The sequence below is a fragment of the Nuphar pumila genome, chromosome 6 (genome assembly GCF_984573655.1).
Source record: "Nuphar pumila chromosome 6, dmNupPumi1.hap1.1, whole genome shotgun sequence".
In the NCBI taxonomy this organism is placed as follows: domain Eukaryota; kingdom Viridiplantae; phylum Streptophyta; class Magnoliopsida; order Nymphaeales; family Nymphaeaceae; genus Nuphar; species Nuphar pumila.
Window position 1 is genome coordinate 23803100 of NC_143254.1, and position 7762 is coordinate 23810861.

Genomic DNA, 7762 nt, shown 5'->3' on the forward strand with positions numbered 1-7762 from the left:
TATGAGAGATTTTGTCTCTTCCAAACGTGCCCTTAGGATCACTGGAATTAAAAAAAAGTATGTTATTTAAGATAGTGTGGACAATGTTGTGGTAGACTTATCAGAATATTGATATGACTTTTTTCTTAATAATGAAGAAAAATAATTCACTTGCTCCCGAGCTCATTAGTGTAAAATCGGTTAGATTTCGGGGATTGAGATGTAGTTGGAAGCATCTTTAAGGGTTCCAATTCGGGTTAAGATTCATGGGCTCTCCGTAGAGCTTTGGAATCTATTGTTCTTTTCACGGGTTGGAGATTGTTTTTGAATTTATAACATGAAGAAACCACACTCTTGTGAGAGGCTCGACGAATGCATGTTGAGCAGCGACGATTCCTCTTAGCTAGAGAGCTTCACTACGTCAAACTAGCAACTGACTTAGGTTAGTGGCCAAAAGGTCTTCTCCATCACGGGGGTTCCTTGCGAGGCACGCGTTGCGCTCCGCGAAGCCCGCAAGTGTTGAAATGCAATATACCCTTCGTTCGGTGTCTCTTTAGAACTCGATGCTCACTCTAATGTCCGTGATGCTTATTTGGATGCATAGCTAGCTATATTGATCATTGATTGTTCGTGCGCTTGTCATAGGAAGACGACATGCTAGTCTCTCGTCGACTAGAACTCGCTCTGCATTGACAACTGGCATTGTCCTACTCTATCGACCCGTTCAACTGTCACTTTCGATATTTCGTTGTTCTAAGCGTTTATGGGATATGCACAACTCTAAACTCACTTCCACTAGGCTTATATAACTGCTAGCCTAAGGCAAGCTGTGTGACACACGGTCCAAACAACTCGTCAATCTCTCTCTTTGCGCGAATCAAGAAGACGCGAAGAAAAAGACCGTGACAACTGGTATCACCTGACACCAAGACCTGGTCATGCTGACTGCCATACCAATGGTCATCGTATCGAGAGCCTAAAACTCTAAGGCTAGGACCCTTACTCGTCGGGCTTGTGCTAAGCATTTGAGTTGAGAATGCTTTGGGATTCTTGGGTTGGGGTGGACTGCTATCCCATCTTTAGATCATTTGGCTTTTGCACGGATTTGTGTGAAAATTCTCTTAGATTTTAAGCCTATTGCTCAACTAGAGGTGGAGATTGAGAATGGAAGGTCTTTATTCGTGGAATTAATCTAATAAGGGCATATTCACTATTGTGTGATGTGTGGTTCTACTTTGCACTCAGGGTTGACTTGTCTGAAAGCTTCTGTGAATCAAGAGGAAAGAACAATTCCTAAGGATGATTGGACACAAGTTAGGGTTCATTGAAGGCCATGACCTCATAAACAGGGCCATCATGCTCCTGTGGATCCCAATCCTTTTCAGATTCTTGAGGAGATGGGCGATGATAGTGAGATTCATTGGAAGAGGTTGTTATGGAGGCCAAGACCTCAAAGTGTTTGATAGAAAGGCTGTTATGAAGAAGAGTGACTCCAATTCTTCTGATAGTGGGGGTGGTAAAGTGAATGAGAAGGTTTGGTCAAGTGATGCAAATTCTTCAAAGGCATCAATTGAGAATCTAAATAAAGGGTAAATGGTTGGTTCGAAAGGGGGATCAGTTAAAATCTTAGAACCTGGAGAATCCGTTTATTTAGACATCTTTGTCTTGGCAATTTCGGCCAAAGAATGAATTAGTGGATGAACTGGAGGCTTAGTTTGGTTTTGAATTCTCAACTAAACCATTATTGTTGGAGTACTATAAGGGTCAAGTGTTAGGGGCTGGTAATGAGATGGATTGTGTGGTGCTTGAGAAGGAAAAAAATCAGCCTTGGAAGGAAAAACATTAGTAGGGTAGACACATAACTGCTTCTTCGAGTGAGGAAGGTCATACTATGTCTATGATGGTAATGAGAGGGGTTGAGCTTAACCCAGTGCCACAGAACAAGGAACTCTATCGTGTTAGAAAGTTGTGAATCCCCAAGTCACAGAGGGGGACGAGTGTAGACACCCCAATTTTGACGTAGTTGTCTTGTGTCAATGATCACATCTCGAAAAGCCAATTGCCTCAAGTTTTTTTTAGTATACTTCTGAATTTCACTATATTTTTGTCCTACAAAACATACTCAAAGTTGTTGTCTAAAAGAAACTTGAAACTAAAGAGCCTTATCTTTCAAACATGAAAAAAGTAAAGTCATTTTGATATTGGAGCACAAAGTTATAACTAAAACAAGTTGGTTTGTTTACTCGAAAAACTTGTTTTTAGGTAGAATCAATGTGAATTTGATTTTCATGATCAAATTGATTGAATTTGGTTTTTTACTTAATAGTTGATTTAAAGTATAGCTTTCCAATGCCTTAAACTGCACCTCAAAAGAATGCACGGTTAAAGAGATATGACCAAAACAATTCAACCTATTGAAGTACATCTAGCTTGTTTATCTGACAACAAGTCACTTGTTAGACCCTTCATATTTTTGTCTAACGACAAGTCAATTGTTGTTAGAGGTCTTTTAATTGTTGTTAGATAGGGTCGAAAATCTCAACTTGTTGTCAGACAAATTCACTTATTGTTAGACCAATTGTCGTTAAACAGAAGTTGCCTTTTTAGCCTAAAAATGAGTGGGAATGAAGATAAGCTCGATCTTACCTTTCAAAACCCAAGATTTCGTGGTTAAACCTTTCCTAAGCCAAAACTTATACTCTCAGCCCACCAAAAAGCTTATTTATTATGCTGTAAGAAATTCAATAGACAATCAAAGCATGCCATCTCAAAATTTCAATCAATCAGAATGCGACTATTGCACAACAAGCAGATCGGGATATCCAAGTCTAGAATCCCACTATTTAGGGTCTGAAACCAGTAGAAAACCTATAAATAGTGGTCTTCCTCACCCTTCTCAACATCTAGAGTCTAGAAACTAGCACCTACAATCTAGCATATGGAGCTCAACCCCTTTGAGAGTGAGAGTATTGAGAGTATCGCCTCCTTAGCTTGGACACCCTCGCCCTATTGAGCCCACCAACTGCCTCCTTAGCCTAGGCACCTTATTTTTATTTATTTTATTTATTAAAGCATGTTTATTTTAAATTTTTATATTTTTTGTTGGCTTTACCGCATTTTTGAGTGTTGGTAGTTCCCATAGTGACAAAAGTTAAAAATGGCAAATATCGACAGTAAAAAAATTACGAGAATTTGATTTTTAATTTTTGAAAATCTCGCATTTTTGGCAAAATCTTGGCATTAAAAAACAAAATTAAAAATATAAAAATATTTTTTATAATTTCTTATAAAATCATTTTTATTAGAAAATATAAATAAAAAATATTTAAAAATAAAACCACATGACTTTTTTATGATAAATAGTCATTAAAAATGTAAATATCATGTTTAAATTGTGATATTTATGTTTTGACGAAAAAATCATGATATTTTGAATATATCACAAGAAATTACCATTTAAAACATTCGAGTAATTTCTCGTGATATGATCGCAAGATTTGTCACTATGGTGGTGCCCACACCATCAACCTCACTTTTTTTTTTAGGAGATCTGATCAAGGTACATCATATCGCACGCGAGAAACCATAAGACTAAAAGTTGCACCCCTGAATTGGTTGATCCTTGCTTGGCAGAGGAGGAAAGGCTCATATTCTTTAAGAATGAAAACCTTGTCTCTCAGAGTCTAAAATCTGGATCCATTTTCAAAATATACATTTTAAATCCATTTCAAAATCTTTTCAAAAATAGGGATCCACAACGGGTTGGATTGGGTGCAGATCTAGCTGAGGGGAGGGTCCTGTTGTGTATTTTTTTATTGTAGTTGGGTGTAGTTAGTTCACTAATGGTAGCATAGATGTTGGATCTTATGCCTGTTTATTGAGGCGATCATTGGTAGGATTTTTGTTACTATTGAGGGTATATTTACCACCTCAGTTTTGTTGGGACCTATATGCTGGAATGCAGAATTGCAGCGGGGTGAAGATATCATTGTTATGCTCGAAATCGTTAGGGAGTCTACACTCTCAACCCTTTCACACTGTTGAATGCTTTTAGTAATTACAATTGTTACTTTCTGTGAATTTCTTGTATGATTCCTTGTATGTTCATCATACCTTTTTCACTGCATTTATAGTTGTGAAGAGTTCTAGTTTTGTGACACACCCCTGAGAGAAATCCCCTCTTCCCCACAAGAGACACATCTCTCGAATTTGAACATTGTGACTGTTAGAATGACCCTCAAAGAGTCACCTTATGGCCACATAGCCTTACATCTCCCACTTGGCCATAAGAGATTTACTGTATTTATATGTTTGTTCTCAACTAGAACCTTGCATACACATTTTTTGAGTAATCTTTACTCACCTTGTGTTTATATGTTTATTCTCAACTAGAACCTTGCATACACACATTTTGAGTAATCTTTACTCACTCACCACTTAGACGTATCTGAGTCCCATTTGACTCACATGTCTAGTGAAAACATCATTAGTGATTGCCTTGGTTAGTGGATCTGCTACCATGTCACTTGAAGGAATATAGTCCACTGTTATTTTATTTTTCATAAGCATATCGTTAATATATTGATATTTATCTTCAATGTGCTTACTTTTAGAGCTATCAACTCCTATTTGCATTAGTCTTATAGTAGCTTTATTGTCACAATAAAGTTGAATTGGATCTTTTGGAATATCTAATTTCAACTCATTTAGAAAATAATTTATCCACACACCAAATGTGGCTGCCATGTTACAGGCAATATACTCAACTTCTTGAGTATGTTGTACCACATACTCTTGTTTCTTGCATGACCATGCAATTGCCCCACCTCCTAACATAAATAATAACCGGAGGTGGACTTTGCTTCATCTCTATCACCAATAAAGTCAGCATCTAAGTAGCCTACAAACTTTAAATTATCTGACTGGTAGCATAGCTTGAGTTTCTTAGTTCCCTTAAATATCAAAAAATTTTCTTCACTGCTTCTCAGTGAGAGAGCCAAATATTACTTTGATATCTAGTCACTAGACTTACAATAAAACTCAAATCAGATCTAGTGCAAAGTATTGCATACATCGAGCTTCTAATTGATTGAGCATAGGAAACATTTAACTTTTCTTGTACATCTTTTGGACAATCATTCTTACTTAACTTTTCGCCTTTTAATATAGGAGTATCATTTGCCTTGGTACTTTTCATTCTAAATTTATTTAGAATATGGTTAAGATATTTTTCTTAACTTAGATATAGCAATCTCGATTTTTTATCTCTTTGAATCTTAATTCCAAGAATATATGAAGTTTCACCCATATCCTTTATTTTAAATCTAGAACTTAATCATGATTTAGTGATATTTATCATGCGTATGTCATTACTTTATATCATCAACATAGAGGGATAATATAATAAACTTATTCTCACTATTCTTGGCATATATGCAATAGTCCAGACTATTTGCCTCATAACTCAATTTGGTTATAGCATTATGAAAAGTCAAATATCATTGTCTTGGTGACTCCTTAAGTCTATATAAGGATTTATTTAACTTATATACTTTATCCTCTTGACCTTCAATTTCAAAACATTTTGGTTGCTATATAAAAATTATTTCATTTAGTTCACCATTTAAGAAGGTCATTTTTATATCTATTTGATATAGGTCAATATCAAAATAAGCTACCAATACCAAAATGATACGAATAGATGCCAATTTAGTTACAGGAGAGTAAGTTTCTTCATAATCAATTCCTTTTCATTGAGAATAGCCTTTTGCTACTAATCTTGCCTTGAATCTATCAATAGATCCATCTTCCTTGAGTTTTTTCTTGAGAACCCATTTACTACCAATTGTCTTATATCCACTACACAAAGTGATTAGTTTCCAAACTCCATTTTTTTCTATAGAGTCCAACTCATCTTTTATTACTTTCTTCTATAGTTCAGACTCATTAAAAGCAATTGCATCTTCGAAACTCAAGTTGTCAAGAGTTTTATCCAAATTCATGAAATAACATAATTCCTCACTCAAGAATTATAACAAGCATTCAAATAGGATGAAGGAGTTCTTGTTCCTTTCTGTTTAATTGTCGGTTATGAATTTTGCTCAGTATTCATAACTGGATCGTTATGCTTTAACTCTTGACTTGGTACCCTAGGATTATTTATGATATCAAGAAAGACGCCATTATCTTCACGATCAAAATTATTTTCTTGAGTTTTCAAGAATTCTATACTCTCTATAAATTCCTTTTCAGGATTGCATAGATGATATCCCTTTGATTCCTTTGGGTATCCCATAAAGATATATTTGATAGTTTTGTTATCTAACTTATCTCTCATTTGACTAGGAATCAACACATGAGCAGGTGACCCTCACTTTCGTAAATGACTCAAGTTTGTCTTTCTACCAGTCTATAATTCATGGGGTATAAGCTATACAAGTTTACAAGAAACCTTATTTAAGATATACATGGCAATGCAAATTGCTTCTCTCCAAAATTTCTTAAGAAGATTTGCATCTGTCAACATAGACCTTGTCATATCCATTAAGGTTTTATTCCTTCATTCTGCTACACCATTATGTTGTGGTGTATAAGGCATGGTTTTATGAGGAGTTATATTATTATCTATGCAGAAGGTCTTAAACTCATTAAAGTTATATTCACCTCCTCTATCAAATCTAATAATTTAGAATTTTCTTCCTAGTAATCCTTCAACTTCATGTGCCTTAAACTTTTCTAAAGCTTCAGATTTCTTAGAGATTAGGTATATGTAGCAATACCTTGAGTGGTCATCTATAAATGTGATAAAATATAATTTTTTTTTCATGTGTTTCTACTGTTAAATGTCTACAAATATATGTGTATACCAAAACTAGCAAGTTACATGACCTACTTCCCTTAGAAAAGGGTTTTCTAGTCATTTTACCTGATATACATCATTCACTTTTTTCAAATTTTATATTTTAAAAAGAAGGTAGCAATCTCATGCGAATTATTCTTTTCATTTTATTGGCATTTACATGCCCTAACCTTAAATGTCATAAATATGCATCGACATTAAATGCACAATCAATATAACAAAAAATATTCATTGTATTATTTATAGAATGAGTTACATTAAGACGAAAGAGACCATGGTCAACATCATAGCGACCCCTGAGCTTCACTTTTCCATCTTTTCCAAAGTAACCTTGTCACCCTAAAACGGATTTTGAAGATCTTTTTAGCAAAATCTTCCACTGTTAAAAGATTCTTTCTCATGGAAGGTACATAAAGTCCATTTGTTAGTAGGAGACTGGTCTCTTCTACCTGAAATATGTAGGTCCCTACCCCGACCATATCACTATAGGTGTTATTTCTCATATACACCTTATGATTTTCAGGCTTCAATTCTTTCATCTTCACAAGTCCTTCTTTTGTCTTAGACACATATCGCGTCACTCTTGAATCAATCCACCACTCTGAAAGATCACTGTCTGCAATTAATGATTCAGACACTGCATATTAATTCTCGTTCTCTATTTACTTGTTTCATGGATTCTCTTTCTTGGTTCTATTTGAGCAATTATTCTTAAAATGTTTAATTTTTTCACAAGAGAAACATGCTCCCCTTGTTGCAGTCTTGGAGTTTTTGGTCTGCACTGGACGCTTCTTATTGAATATGCCTTTAGGCTTGAACTTATGAGAGGTTACCGGGAAGGATGCTTGGGTATTTATAATTTCTCTCTTCCTATCTTTTGACATGTGCTCTTGCTCACGAGCTAATTGAAGGAGCTCAGTTAGA